This window comes from Cupressus sempervirens, chromosome 3, assembly GCF_028749045.1.
Source record: "Cupressus sempervirens isolate cs-2001-9-10 chromosome 3, ASM2874904v1, whole genome shotgun sequence".
NCBI classification, from domain to species: Eukaryota; Viridiplantae; Streptophyta; class Pinopsida; order Cupressales; family Cupressaceae; genus Cupressus; species Cupressus sempervirens.
In genome coordinates this window covers 481,377,004-481,391,350 of record NC_143120.1, presented here as the reverse complement: position 1 = coordinate 481,391,350, position 14,347 = coordinate 481,377,004, and the positions used below count along the sequence as shown (strand labels likewise).

At 32.9% G+C, this 14,347-nt stretch overlaps 1 pseudogene; it reads left to right on the top strand.

The window, feature by feature from the left end:
* The first annotated feature begins 4,683 nt into the window (after positions 1-4,683).
* Positions 4,684-13,367, top strand: LOC149567257 (putative phospholipid hydroperoxide glutathione peroxidase; annotated as a pseudogene).
* The last annotated feature ends 980 nt before the right edge of the window (positions 13,368-14,347 follow it).

Here is a 14,347-nt window from a genome sequence, read left to right as displayed (position 1 = left end):
ATTGCATTTTCTCGTGCGAGAATGCAAAAGCTCACTTGTTGTGTTGGGTTTCCTCGCACATCTTATAGTGCATCCTCTCGCAAAAAAACCCAACACTAGTTTGGGTTGTTTGGTTGCTAGGCCAAGCAAGTCCTCACACAATTGGGAACATCCTCACGCGGAGGAGTATGTCCTTGCACGAAAATCTATCAATTGTGTTTCCTCACGCACAAAAAAGGGGGCATTTCCACTGGTTTTTGGGGAATGCAATTTGTTTTTTTGAGTACCCTTTGGGTTTACTTGATTTACCATGCTCTAACAGATCAAAGATTTTGTGTTCTGATGTTGTCTTTGGTTTTTCTTCTTGAGTTTGTGTGTGTCAGTTCGGTAGTGGCGTTTAGAGATTCATTGGTTGCCAGGGTTGTGGTTAAGTCTTCCGTTGTGATCTTTGTGGTCCCTGTAAGATGTTGTCATGGGCATTCATACTTGTAAAAAATAAATATCTTGGCATGTATTGAGTCCTTGTTGCAAGGATCTTCGGGTGGGGCATTACAAAATAAACATACACAATAACACCACATATGTTAACTAGGGAAACCCTCGATCAAAGGGAAAACCCTAGTGGGGATCGTACCCACAAAATGATGTACTAATATAAAAGTTCCTTGTAAGAGGATGGACTCTGATAGGAGCCAATGAAATGCCTCCAGTACATATCAACCATGTTAGGAGACTTTGAATCCATGTGAAGAGATTCCAACCCTATTAGGAGTTGTGGAAGGCAAAAGGACCCATTATCCAAATAGATTCAAGGGAAAGATTGTAGAACTTGCTATCTAAATGACATATATTCTATTCCTTTAAGAATAATAGCAATTGGTCAACTATCCACTAGCATTCTCTTCCAAATATAAGCACTTTTCTTATTCACTGTACATCTACTACACCAATTAGTTCTCAGATCTCAATACCAGATTCACAAACTTGAATCACAATAATCCTTTAGATTACTTACACGCATGCAACTCACACTTACAATTTGCTTTCTATTTCAAAGCATCTCATATACACTTCCACACTTTATTGCAAGTAAAATAACTTTCCTTTATACCAAGTTCTCAAAATAATTCATTGAGTTGGAGTTGATTCTTTCCCAATTTATAATTACAATAGGACCTCATTAAGATAAAATAATACACACTACATTACATCTTTTCATGATTACATAACACATTCAGCTCACATTCTTTATAAATGTTTCACATGTGTGACTTTGGACTTCGTGCACTCACTAATGTCATCATCATGATGTCTTCTACTTCCATCTAACTACGTTCAAATAGATTCTATCCCTGTTAGGAAATATAACCTGATTACCGCAAACCACTTCTCAAGAACTCTATTTGTACACTATCTTTTGTAAATCTTGAATTACTATTACCAAGATTTGACTTTCTACACATACCCTTAGCCATATCATCATGACACTCTATAGAACATGTCCTCAACTTCACTGGATCTTAGCTTCAATCCTCGATCCATACAGTCTTTATCTATGTATGCTACTCTATCAGTCTTTAGTATGTTGACATCAATGACATACACTACCATGAATGCAACATGTAACCACTGTAACAATCTCTTAAGTGCTCTAGCAATACTAGGATACTCCCCCATAGAAATATCATCAGCATTCATGCTAACAATTTATTGGTTACTCTACTATGAGCAAGGTATATAGATGTTATAATTTCAATTTAAGGAATCTAATTAGAAGTGATAATGTGAGTACTGATGAGAGATTTCAAATAAAGGAAAGAAAATTAATGATTATGATTCAAATAATGAAGCAAAGAAAACATCTACAAGTCAAAGTCAAAATCCGGAACAAGAACCAAAAAAATTCTTTGAGATTGATAATGGAATTCAAGTATGTGTTGAAGAGATGAGGAAAATTCCTAGAACTCCAAGGTATGTATCATTGAATCATTTTAAAGATCAAATTATTGGTGATGCAAGAAAAGGTGTGATGATGAGTGCTAAGATGAGAAATGAATTATGTTTGATTTCATGAGTAGAACCTTAGACTATAGATGAAGCTTGTAAAGATGAATCTTTGATTAAAGAAATGTAAGAAGAATTTAATCGGATTGATAAGAGTAACACTTGGAATTAGTTCCCAAGCCTAAGAATAAAAATATTATAGGAGCTAAATGGGTTAATGGAATAAGATGAATGAGTAAGGTGAATTTTTAAGGAGTAAAGTAAGATTGGCTTTTAAAGATTATCCATAAGAAGAAGATATTGATTTTGAAGAAATATTTTCTCCTATGGCTAGACTTGAAGTAATTAAATTGTTATGTGTCTCATAAGGAATTCAAAATATATCAAATCGATGTGAAATATACATCCATGAATAATGTGCTTGAAGAGGATGCTTACTTAGAACAACTAGATTGCTTTCTATTAACTAATCAAGAAAACATGGTATGCAACTAGAAGAAAGCATTGCTGGATTAAAACAAGCACTAACAGCTTGGTATGTTAGATTGGACATGTATCTTTTGCATCATGGATTCAAGAAAGGTAGCACAAAAAATAATTTATACTTAATAAGTAACTTTAATTGTATCTTAATTATTTAAGTTTTCTTGATGATATCATATTTGGTCATAATGATGAGATGAGTAACAAATGTGTCAACAAGAACAAAGGTGAGTTTGAAATGCCAATGATAGGGGAATTTAAATATTTCTTAGGTTTGTGAATCCTTGAAAATAAAGATGAATTTTTTACATCTCAAACAAAGTATCTTAAGGATTTGTAGAATTTTTTTGGAACGGAAAATTGTAAGCTAGTGGAAACAACTATGTTTACAAGTTGCAAATTATCTCCTATTGATGACTCATTAGATACATTTCAGACAAACTATAGAGAAATGGTCAATGGATCACAATATCTAGCTCACATAAGACCAAATATATCTAATTTTGTTGGAATTGTTGCAAGGTTCCAAGCATAGCCTAAAGAAACTCATCTAGAAGTTGTGAAAAGAATCATTAAATGTTTGAAAGGCACATTGAATTATGGTTTGTGCTATGATATATCAAATGAATTCAATTTGTATGTTTTTACTAAGACTAATTGTGTAGGAAGTTTTGATAACAAGAAATGTACTAGTGGAGAAGCCTTCTTTATTGGAATGAGACTTTATTCTTGATGAAGGGTGCTCCCCTTTGATGTAGGAGCATCTTGCATGGGAAAATTTATTTTTATTTTTTATTTTTTTAAATTCAAAATGGAGGAGAGAGAAAGTGACGAAAATAGAAAGAAAAATATTTTAAAATTTTAAAAAATAATAAAAAGAGGAAAAAGAGGAGAGAAAATGAATTTCTAATTTCAAAGTGCATAGGTGGCATAAATAGAAAAATACTTGTCATTCCATTTATCGAAGTGTGTAGGTGGCATCTTAGAAGTTTGTGGAAAGTTCCTTAGATCATGCATTTAATATTTGTTGTGATCCACAAAGGAAATGTAATTTTCTAATTGGGCCACATGGTGGTGCTTAGTTGTATTTGGGTAGGAATTTAATATTTGTATTAAGGTAGTTGTATTTACTTTTTATCCCACATTGGTTGTGTTTGTAGTGTCTTGGGTTGAAAGTGCCTATTTAAGCAAGGCTTATGATCATTTGTAATCAAGCTTTAGAAGGTCAAGCGCTTCAAGTGCAAGCTCTTTTGTTGTAAGCTCTTCTAGTTGGAAGCTCTTGGTTTGGAAGCTCTCTCATATTGTAAGAATTTGGAGTTCTCTCATTTGGAAAATATTGTAAGGATTTTTCAAGTATAATAAAATTGTTTGGGAAGCATTTTGTCATCTCTTTGTCTCCATATTGTTGCATTCTTGGTTATGAGTTGGTAAGGGTGGCATGGCCCTTCATCAAGTGGTATCAGAGCTCGATTGTTCCTGAGTGTACAAATAGATCACCCAAGTGTGAGGCAGTTTGTACCAGGACCTTGGTTGGGAGAAGTTTATTAGAGCATAGTTGTTCCTAAGCATGTAGACAGATAGTCGAAGTTGTGGCAGTTTGCACCAGGACTTTGGGAAGACATGCAGATTGATCGATGGATGCAAAAATGGAAGGTTGATCTTGTTGAGGCATGATCATAGAGAGTTTGTGGATTACAAATCCGCGGTCCTAGACTTGTGATGTGGTTCCTGATTGTTCATGCGAGGTGGCAAGTTGTGATCTGACTTGCAAACAATTCAAGGTTGTCACAAGGAGTGTGGGAAGGATTTGTTGCAGAGGGTTTACAAAGATCTTGGTAGATGGTTCCAAGAGGATTGGACCTTGAGATGATTGTGAATCTCCATGATGTGATGGAGAGGAGGTTTTCTGAGATGACTGCTTGGTTTGAAGCTAGCTTGACTAATCAAGTTAGGGATGGGGTGAGGAAGGAATTCCGTGAACATTTGTGGAGTTGGAGTCTATCGATTCGAAAGAGAGTTATTTGGCCAGTTAAGAGACTTGTTCGAGAGAGAAGATGGCATCGCAAGGTTGAGGTGGAAGAAGTTGGTTTTGTTGATCAGATTGTGGAGTCCGATACAGAACTTGCAGAGTAGCTAGAGGTTGTTGCTGAAGATATTCCTAACCTTGTTGACATTGGGATGGAGATTGGTTTTCATGATCAGTTGGTTGAGTCTGACATGGAGATTGTGGAGCACTCGGTCATGGATGATCCGATTGCTGTTGATGTTGACTTGTATGTTGCAAAGCATCTTGTTGTGAGCAATGAGACTGCTGGTGGTGTGAGTTTGGCATATGTTGCTAAGGAGTTACATATTGTTGCTTATATGCAGTTTGTTGTTGTTGGTGTGGATTCACTAGTTGCTGATGTGGATAAGGGTTTGTTGATGAAGCATTATGTCCATTTTATTCTTGGGAGTGAGCATGTTGATTAGATGATTGATAGTCTGGTGTTTGAATGAGTTATGCATATTTGGATGATGTGCAGATTGGTTTTCTTGTCCCTGATGAGTGGAAACCTTTGGTGAAGATGAAGATGGTTGCAGCTTTCTTTTGGCATCAAAGTGTGGGGCACACTTTTTTTTATCTATCTAGGGAGTCTGATGCAGGAGCATCTTGCATGGAAAATTTTATTTTTAAAAAAATTTAAAATAGAGGAGAGAGAAAGTGAAGAAAATAGAAAGAAAATTAATAAAAATAATAAAAAGAGAAAAAAAAGGAGAGAAGGGATTTCTATTTTCAAAGTGTATAGGTGGCATAAATAGAAAAATAGTTGTCATTCCATTTATCAAAATGTGTAGGTGGCATCTTAGAAGTTTGTGGAAAGTTCCTTAGATCATGCATTTAATATTTGTTGTGATCCACAAAGGAAATGCAATTTTCTAATTAGGCCACATGGTGGTGCTTAGTTGTATTTGGGTGGAAATTTAATATTTGTATTAAGGTAGTTGTATTTACCTTTTATCCCACATTGGTTGTGTTTGTAATGTCTTGGGTTGGAAGTGCCTATTTAAGCAAGGCTAATCACTTGTAATCAAATGTTGGAAGGTCAAGCTCTTCAAGTGCAAGCTCTTTTATTGTAAGCTCTTCTAGTTGGAAGCTCTCTCATATTGTAAGAATTTGGAGTTCTCTCATTTGGAGAATATTGTAAGGATTTTTCAAGTATAATAAAATTGCTTGGGAAGCATTTTGTCATCTCTTTGTCTCCATATTGTTGCATTCTTGGTTATGAGTTGGTAAGGGTGGCATGGCCCTTCATCACCCTTAATACCATAAACTCATAATAGAAACAAAGAAACAATAGCAAATGCAAGAACAAAATATGGACTTATTTGTGTCACAAATGCGATATTACAAAATTCACAAGTACAATATGCTAACCCACATGGGCGCCTTCATTATAATAATCTACAAGACAAGCTATGAACTATCACCCAGAGCTGTTCTAGACAATGTTTGAGCCTTTCTTAAATAGGCAATTTTATGTTGTCCGGGAAGGTTCTAGACATTGAAACCTAACACCTAAGGTCAAAAGACCCTAACAATACATATAGAGTCGGCCAAATACATCTTTGACAATTATTTTAGATATTTCAAGCAGCCCAACTTTGAAAGGCCGTAACTCACGAACTGTTGCTCTGACTGGCTATTATACCACTTTTTGCAAATGCCAGCTCATGATATGTAGGCTAAAAATTATGTTAGTGCCCTTTTATCAAGTTTTTGGACCTCATCTGAGCACTCTAAGGCCTCCAACGATGAGCTTGCAGATTTCTCTACAAATTTTTCCAGCGAAAATTCACAATAACTTCTATCATACTTATGCTTGAGCAATGAGATTTTTATGGTAGGCTTACAACTCTAAAATGAACCTTCCTATAGAAAATGATAACATTCCGAGCTCATATGAAAAACTTACTAAAAATAGCAAGTTCCCATTAATAGTAACCACCCTATCTACTAGTCCTTATTAAAATGGAAAAGACTAAAAATAAAATATTTTTGGGTGATGTAAGATTTCTCTTACACTCAGGATGCTCCTACATCAATTCTTATTTAAGCAAGAAGCAAGATTGCATATCTTAGACTGCTATTAAACTAGAGTATGTTATTGTTGTAATTAATTATACTCGGTTGATTTGGAAGAAACATGTCAAAAAAATTAATTTTTCATTCAAAGACAAAACATATATCAATTAAGTATCACTTTTTGAGAGAGAAAGTTGCAAAGAAAGAAGTAAAGTTAGAATATGTAAGAACAAAAGAATAAATAAGAGACATTTTAACAAATCCTTTACCTAAATAAACCTTAGACTGTCTCAAAAGTATGCTTGGGGTGATGGCCCCCAACTTACAAGAACTAAATGATGTGGGAATATGTCAATCTAGAGGCTATTAGGGCATTATCATAAGTTTGGATGTGATTCTTGGGTTTTTCTCCCAAGGAGGAGTCGTCGTTGAGGTCAAATCTAAGCTTAAGATCTCTTTAAATATAATTATGAAAAAGAATATTTCATGATTATAGCACCTAGTATGTTTTGTAACACTTGATTTTCCTTTGAGTAGCTGGTATGAGGCTTGGATCAGAGGAATTTTCAAGAGGAGATTTTTTTAAGATTTTGACATTATTTGGCACTTATTTCCATTGATGTCCAAGGGGAAGAGATTATCTAGAAAATCTCCATTTGATGGAATTATTTTCTAATGGGGGAGAGTCATGTCAAAGAAGGAGCATTGTTGAGGATATACAGAAAGTTGTTTTGAGATGCTACATTCGGATTGATAGTTTTTCACACATTTATTTTCATCAATTCTAAAGTGAGACATATTAATTATGAGGGATATTTTTGGATATATTGGGGAGATTTATAGCGGGAATTGTAGTTAGATGGTTTTTGACATATAATTTTTTTCATTGATGTCAATAAATGTTCATGAGTTTCAGAGATGAGATAGACAAACTATGATTATGTATGTTACAAGCTATTGATATGGACAATGTATGACATTCTTGAGTATTCAAGATTGAATTTATGTTTCAAAGTATGAATATATATTATCTTTATGGTCGTAGATCTTCATGCATTAATTTGTGATAGTTATAGTTGATTTTGTGAAGAGTAGTTGTAGGCCATTGATAGGGAATTATGCTAGAAGTGATTATTGTGTTTTGAGTATAAGTTTATTGGTGAGATGGAATTGTTGTATACAAGCATTAGGCATGATAGAAGACTTGGATTACAACATGCTTCAATATTTTTGATTTATTTGATTTTTGCTTTGTTGGTTGCTAGTGTGTGGCATTTGGGTTCATTTTATGAATCTCTTTTCTTGACTAGCTTAATGTTAGATGCAAGATTAATATTATGTGTGAAGATCTTAGGATCAATGCCAGGAATTTCCAAATACACCCAAGAAAATATAACTAATAATTTGAGAGGAAGACCAGTGAGTTGCTTTGTTTTATTCTTGTCTAGATATTCTCCAATCTTGATAACCTTTTCAGAGTCATTAGAATCAGCTTGCACATCGATTATATCAATGATTAAGAGATTATTTTTCATAGTATCTTTGATGGGAGAGGATCGAGATATTGTCCAAATTCACTATCTTCCCCAAAATATCCATTAGTGTTTAATTAGTACGGTTTCTTTTATTGTGATGGAAAGAAGACAAATTCTCACATGCCCCTAAGAATAATGCTATATTGTCATCAAAGGAAAAGATATCCAAAGATGGCTATTGGTCAGATGTGAGAAGATGTGGTTTGGTTAGTTTTAGAGGATCACCAAAAATGTGATTAACATTCAAAAAGAAAGAAGGTTTCTTATAAAGATTGAATCTAGACCATAGCTATGTTCACAACCATCATTTGTTAAGGGAACATGTAATCTTTGTTGAAATTTTTCAAAACCTTGACCATTAACTCTATGTTTAGTGAGTAAATTATAACCAAGACCATAATGAGCAACCATATTAGTAAGGGTTAAAGGATCTTCATGGGTCACTATGTTATAAAAATGAGGTTTAATAACTTCAATAGTTTTGTGAGCTGAAGTCACAACAAAGTTATTACTCAACTCTCTTGAAAAGGGGTGGAAACAACTTTCTCAGTTTTAGGTTCTTCTTGCAGTTTCATGAAAGAAAGATTAAAAAACTCAATATTCTCCAATAACTGTAGGATTAAAATCTTAAGTACCCTAATAATCCTCGGACAAAGTAGAAGACAAAGGTTTTTCATTTGACTGAGTTTCATTTTTAGTTCTAGTTTCTTGTTTTCCCTCGCTAGGTTTCAATTCCTTAGTTGATTCAGTCTTTAAACAATTGTTAGGTTTATCACCCACATGAAGAGTGTACATCACACTATTGAAAATGAACTTGACTTTACTATGAAGTGTGGAGAGAATAGTGTGTGTGTGTATGTTATGTAACCATGGTCTTCCCAAAATGAGATTATAGTTTAGAGGTCCAAGCATCACATGGGTTGGAGTATCTAAGATAACTAGACCTACTTTAATAGGTAGAGTTGTGATTCCCAAAGTCTTCTTAGCAATGTTATTATCAATTTTAATGGTGGACATATTATCTTTAATATATTTCAACATGTCTAAACTATAAGCATTCAAACCTAGTCCACTATCAATCAAAGTCCAATGAATGAGACTTCCATTAATGAGATGAACTACCATAAGAGCATCATATTGTTTTTGCACTTCCTTAGAAGGAAAATATTCTTGAGTGAACATAATTTGTGGAGAATTGGATACAACATGCATACAATCCAAAAAGGAATTGATGTTATCTTGATTAGGTGGTGGGATAGGAAGAGTAGACAAAGCCTTTTTCAAAGCTTTATGATAGGTGGGAGAAGTTTAAAGAGTTTCCTATAAGGAGATCTTAGCAGGAGTAGCATGTAACTTCTCAACAAGACCATACTTATTTTTGAAGGAACTAGGAAAACAAGGTGATTGGGGAAGCACCAATTGAGAAGGGAGTAATGAAGTAGGAACAACCAGAATAATAGATTGGGGATTATTTTGTGTCTGATAGGTATGTGCAATCAAAGGATAATTAGGATTTCCTTTAAGAACTATAAGAGGCTCATTATTTTGAGGACAAACCTTATGAGTAATGAGTGTTTTTTGAGGAGGAAATCATTTTAGAGTTAAAAGAGCCTTTAAAAGAGAACTAGTTTAACGAGTTTGACATTACCAATTGCCTCACACAAAAGAAGTCGTGATAAAATCCTATCATAACAGTTGGATTGGAAAGACATAGACGAAGATGATGGAGGAATAGATTCAATTAAGATCTCATTCATCTCATCCAACACTTCACTACTAAACATCTCAAGGGGTTTACTAACAAATACATCATTAAACTATTCATAAAGAAACCATACATCTTGAAAGTAAAACAAACACTAGTATATTATAGATCAAATTTTGACCTAAATTTTTGACCAACTCAAATAGAGATTTGTTCAATACATATTTTTTGGTTTTTATGCCCAAGTTTATCAAACTTTTGACCAACTCAAGGTCATAATAATAATAAAAATCGTGACTCATTATTTCTTAGATTTTGTAGTGTTTGTTTATCTGTACTCATCCCCTCCCTATAGAGAAGTTTGATCCTGGGACTAACCGCAAGACTTTGATCCCCGAATTCCTACCTCGAGAGATCAAGTGATTCACCGTTGTCGTGTCAAAAAATGAGCTCTACATGTTAATGGTCCATGGTCATACCCTGTGGAGAGCTTCTCAGGTACGATAAATCTACAAGGGACTGGATTTTTTAGACAAGGTTCCTGATTTGAATAGTAAACTTAGGTCAAAGAAGTAGCTTTATCATGTTGGGAATGAATTGTGGGTTGTAGACTGTCACCACTCTAAGGTATTGCACGAATGTAGTAAATTCTTTTATGAGAATTCTGTCTAGCAAGTGTTTGAAAGACCATCATTCTGGCCTGCAAAGTTGGAAAACATCAATGGGTGAAGCCTCTGAGATTTGTTGATGCTTGCAAAATTGGTGTTGTAGGATAAACTCCTCTGTGGAAAAATATTCTGATCTTTTGTATATGATGATGATTCTGGGCACCATTGGTTAGTCTTTGCTTTAGGTTCAGGTTATAGATTTTTCTTTTCTTTTTGTTTTAGATTGTTTAGTTGTAGCTTACATTTTCTTATAAATATTTTAATTCTAAAGGGTGAAAGAGAAGTTAATGTTTTTTTTTTCTTATGTAAATATAGAATAAGAGTTGCAACTATTAGTTTTCTCAGGTAAATATCATATTTGAGACCTCATTTTTGCTTCTTTGGGAAAATGTAAATCTATATGTGCAAAATTTGATAACTGATGAATAGAGTTGGTGTTGCAGTAAATTCAATAATTATTTGTGCAAGTTCTTCAATTGAAAAACTCTCTTAAACTTTTCTAGTTTGTATACATTGAATTAAATTTGATGAGATGTTTTAGAATTGTTTACAGATTATAGTTTATATACATTGAATTAAATCTAATGAGATGTTTTAAAACAATTTTATGGATCTCACTTAATTTTAGGAGATATTGTATTCATCTTAGGGATCTAGTTTGTGTTTACATTGAATGGCTTTTGTTAGTGTCATGGTTACAGTTTTAATTCTAGATCAAAATCAATGAGGGCAAATTTTATGCCCATAGTATATTCTTTGGTTTCTCATCACCATCTTCCTCCATAGTTAACCTCCCTCTCTTTTTACCATCCTGGTAGACAACCTTCACTAAAATTAAAATTGCATTAGAGAGGATCCTACATACATTCCAAAGTTTGATATTCCTATAGAAATAATCATACCTTTAGAGAACCATGTGTATTTATTGGTTTTACCATAGGGTTTGGACCAATCAATCTATCAAAAAGTGAAATCAATCCATAATTTGGCTCTTCATCAATTTTCAAATTTACCACAAACCCAAGAAACTATTTGAAAGGTTGTGGAAAAAAGAAACATAAAATATATGGTAATGTGGCCATGTGGTCTTAATCAAGCTACTCAAGTCTTTTTGTTAGATAATATGGGAAGGTTAGAATTTTAACCGAACATGCCCTTGTTTGTGGCCAAGCTAAATTTGGTGTTTTTCCTAAGATTTACAAGATTTCCAATTGTGATAACTAATGTATTATATTGAATCAGTGCAATTTTGATTTTATTAAATGGTGTTAGAGAGCTCAAGAAAATAGTTCACTTGTAGTTATTGGAAATTAAGATCTTTGACTTCTAAAAGTTGAGAATCAAGAAGTTTTAGCATCCTGCCAGATTTCCTTATCTAAGACCACGATACTCACAACTTATATAGATCAATGATTTTGAATGAGAACTAAACATTGTACTATCATAGCAATGGTATAATCTTTAGAATGAGGCAATAGTATAATCTTTAGAATGAGGTTTAAAGAAAAACTAATCTTTATGAATATTACTATGATCATGAGAGATGAGTTTTTACATTTCACAATTTATTAAATATAGGTCAAAAAAAAATTTGAATCATAATTTAGGAAACACAAATTAATATGTATGAAATGTTCTACTTATTAGATTAGACAAGAATTCTTTATTATCAAAAGTTTATCTTAATACCTAAGTTCCAATTCACCTCTATGAACATCACCTAGGTGTAATAAGTGAAACATGTCATTCATTCTCATAATAGATGAGTTTATGAAAAACGAATCAATGAATTTTAATATAAAAAATTACAAGTTAAATTTTGATAGCAATACTAGAATCTTTAGAATGAATTTTTTTCCCTTTTGCCTCAACATCACAATTATTGAAATTATAGCTTGCCAAATATTATTTCTAAATCACTACTCAAAAAATACAGGTTAATGAATTTAAATATTTTTAATAATATTATAATCAATGATAGAAAAATGGTAATCTTGATAATAATATGGTAATCTCTGAAAAATGTTTGTCACTGCTGGTAGGTAGGACACAACTTATTTGTTATCAGATTCTTTTCTAGAAACCAACTTTAAAAAATGGTTCTTAGCTTGTTCTAATAATATATAATATGAGTCAAGAAATTGATAAATATTATTATGGATAACTATAGGAGTAGAAATCATAGCCTTCCCTTGCAACCAGTTTGGTGGATAGGAACTAGGTGATAACGAGGGGATTGTAGAGGTGGCATGTACTCGCTTTATAGTAGAGTTTCTCATTTTTAGCAAGGTTAGCATAATTAGCTATATTTTGATTTCTTATTAGATATCTTCACTAGATATTTTAGGAGCAATGTTATTGTAAAATAATTGTATTTTTTTCAAGTTTTATTTAACTAGTAAACAAAGTTATTACATATTATCTTTTTTTGTTTGTATTGCACTTTGATGATGTAGGTTGAGATCAATGGTAGTCATGCAGCCCCTATTTACAAGTTCTTGAAATCAACCAAAGGTGGATTTTTTGGTGATAGCATAAAATGGAACTTCACTAAGTTTTTGGTTGACAATGATGGAAATGTAGTTGAAAGATATGCACCCACAACATCTATGTTGAAAATTGAGGTACTTGAAAATCATATTTTGTTATTTTGTCAATTTATTCTATGAAAATTGCACTTACAATCTTTTCAAACCGGTTTTATTTGTTTGATGACGCGTCTTATAGGAATAGTGGCTAATATATGTAACCTTATGTTTGCAGAAAGATATCAAGAAATTGTTGGGTGTTGCCTAATGGATTGAGAAACTATGTTATAGCTATTCTTCCTATTTACACTAAGTGTAAGAAACAATAATTTAATTGAGACATGGTTCTATTATGCCCATACAAGACAAAATGGATTAGTGGTTACCATTCATAGTACATAGTAATATTTTGCAATAATTGGAGAGTGCTCATGGCTCACTTTTTGAGTGTGATTGGTTGATATGAGTGTTTGGTTTAGGTTTATCATGGTTTTGGTTTAGAATTTACATAATGCAAATTAAGTTATTCATGGACATAGATAAGCTGGTCATGGCTATAGATTCTCATGTTGTTGTTTAATTAATGAATCTATTCTCATTAAAGAATTAGAGGAAAGAAAACCTAAGTTATTTTTCTTACTTAAATGCCTAATGAATCTTATTTATAATAATTTTGAATCCATTTAGTCTATTATTGTATTTTCTTTCGTATATTCTACATAAAAAGTCTTATACCGTTAGTTCTTTTGTCCAACTTACCAAGAATGATCACTTCATAATTATTTCAGTTTCCTCAATGATATGCTTAACTTTCTTCTTATAGTTGTGCTAAATAGTGTCATGATTATTCAATCTATGGTCTTGTTACTTGAAAATATGGCTTCCCATTGTATGTATAAAGTTTAGAGGAAATTGGACAAGGTGGAGGTGTATTAACTCTAGACTTATTTGTTGATCACTTCTTCATCAGACTGTAGTCACTATATTCTAGGTTCTCGATTCTTTTCCTTGTTCTAAAAATGGAATATTTTATTTAGAATTCCTTATAAGTTTAAGATAGAGCAACATATTCTAGAAGTCAACTTCCCCCTATTTCACTTCCCTTTGTAAACTAGTCGTCAAGTCCTTGTATCATTTTTGGTTGTGTAGTATGTAGAAGTGGGTAGATATTTGACATGTATATGAACAAGAGTAAAATAATAGTAAATAATTTTTTTTCCTACAATTTATGTCTTTGTATCAACAAATCAAATAGGGGATGACACAACTAGATTAGGGAAAAGGTGCTTTATGATGGATTTTGAATTGGATATGGAAGTTATAACCATAGGCTACATTATCATTAGTTGATCAACTATGATCAACAACACATACAATTT